Source organism: Alexandromys fortis, unplaced genomic scaffold (genome assembly GCF_014885135.2).
Source record: "Alexandromys fortis isolate MF-2015 unplaced genomic scaffold, M_Fortis_MF-2015_v1.1 scaffold_363, whole genome shotgun sequence".
Classification (NCBI taxonomy): Eukaryota; Metazoa; Chordata; class Mammalia; order Rodentia; family Cricetidae; genus Alexandromys; species Alexandromys fortis.
In genome coordinates, this window is record NW_026068233.1 from 471,227 (window position 1) to 472,937 (window position 1,711).

A 1,711-nucleotide genomic window follows, 5' to 3' on the forward strand; every position below is an offset into this window, starting at 1 on the left:
TGTTCTTCCAGAGGTCCTGAGTTCAATTCCCAGAAACCACATGGTGGCTCACAACCACCTATAATGAGATCTGGTGCCCTCTTCTGGCCTACAGGCAGAATACTGTATAAATAAATAAATAAATAAATAAATAAATAAATAAATAAATAAATAAATCTTTAAAAAAGAAAAGAAAAAGAAACACCTTCCTGATGTCCTGACACTGTGACCTATGTGCTCCTGTGGGGCAGCACTTCACTGCTACAGCACTTCAAAAGTTCTGTGTCCTTTCAGACAAAGCAATTCTTCAGCACAAGCTTGTTTATCGCGTATTTCCAAGGCCGTCTAGCTTAAAGTACTGAACTTGGCAAGTATTTGTAGAATCTACACTTTTTTGTATTCCATGCTCCCCCTCCCTCCCTCCCTTCACCCAGTTCCAAGGCTAGCACTCGACGACTTTCTATGAACTAGGAGGATAAAAGGAGAAAAACTCCTTTCTGACATTGGACTTCCACTCACAAGGAAGTGGTTGTGGCCATGGCAATGTGGCAATGTGGCTCAATGGCATAGCAAGTGCCTAGCAAGTAAGAGGTCCTGGATTTGACACCTTCTGCCCCAGGGCTGGAGAGGTCAGCAGGGCTAGCTCAGCAGACAGAGGCATTTGCTGTGTTTGGTTCCCCAGAATCCACACACTGGAAGAACTGACTCCTCAAGTTACCTTGTAAACTCCACACACACCATGATATTCCAATCCCAATATCTGAATATTTAAAAAATTCTAGAGCCAAGCCAGACAGTGGTGGCGCACCCCTTTAATCCCAGCGTTTGGGAGGCAGAGGTGAGCAGATCTCACAGAGTTCGAGGCCAGCCTGGTCTACAAAAGGAGTTTCAGGGACACCCAGGATTACACAGAGAAACCCTGTCTCGAAAAACAACAAAAATTCCTAGGGCCAGATATGGCGGCACATGCCTTTAATCCCAACACTAAACAGGCAGGAACAGGTGGATCTTTTTAAGTTTGAGGCCAGCCTGATCAACACAGTGAGTTCCAGGACATCCAGGGGCTACATAGGGACTCTGTGTCAAACAAAACAAAAACTAGTAATTTCAAATAACTGTGAGGGATATGGTCACTTTTGAAGTATGCCATGTATAATCTGAAGAAGTCTACAGATTTGTTCCTCAAGGACATCAAGGAATTTACAAAACTGAAGTCGGATCCTTTTCTGGGGTAGAAATAAAAAAACTGCCAGCCAGGCCAGGCGGTGGTGGCGCAAGCCTTTAATCCCAGCACCTGGGAGGCAGAGGCAGGAGTTCGAGGCCAGCCTGGTCTACAAGAGCTAGTTCTAGGACAGGCTCCAAAGCTACAGAGAAACCCTGTCTCAAAAAACAAAACTACAAAACACTGCCAGCCAGTCACTTTACTCTACAGCTAATTGTTAAGTATGGGTCCAGGTCAGGGCTGAGGGTGAACAGAGGATGGGTCTCCTATTAGTGCCCATTCCCTAGCACCCCAATTCCCCAGGCATATAAACAAAACCCTGATGTGGGAGTGTCATATCAATCTGTTGATTTCATTGGTTGAGCAATAAAAAACTGCTTGGCTGGCCCTGATAGGTTAAAGCATTGGTGGGAGGAGTAAACAGAATAGAATTCTGGGAGGAAGAGGAAGTGAGGTCAGACCCGACAGCTCTGCTCTCTGGAGCAGAGACGCCATGCTCAGCTCTCCCAG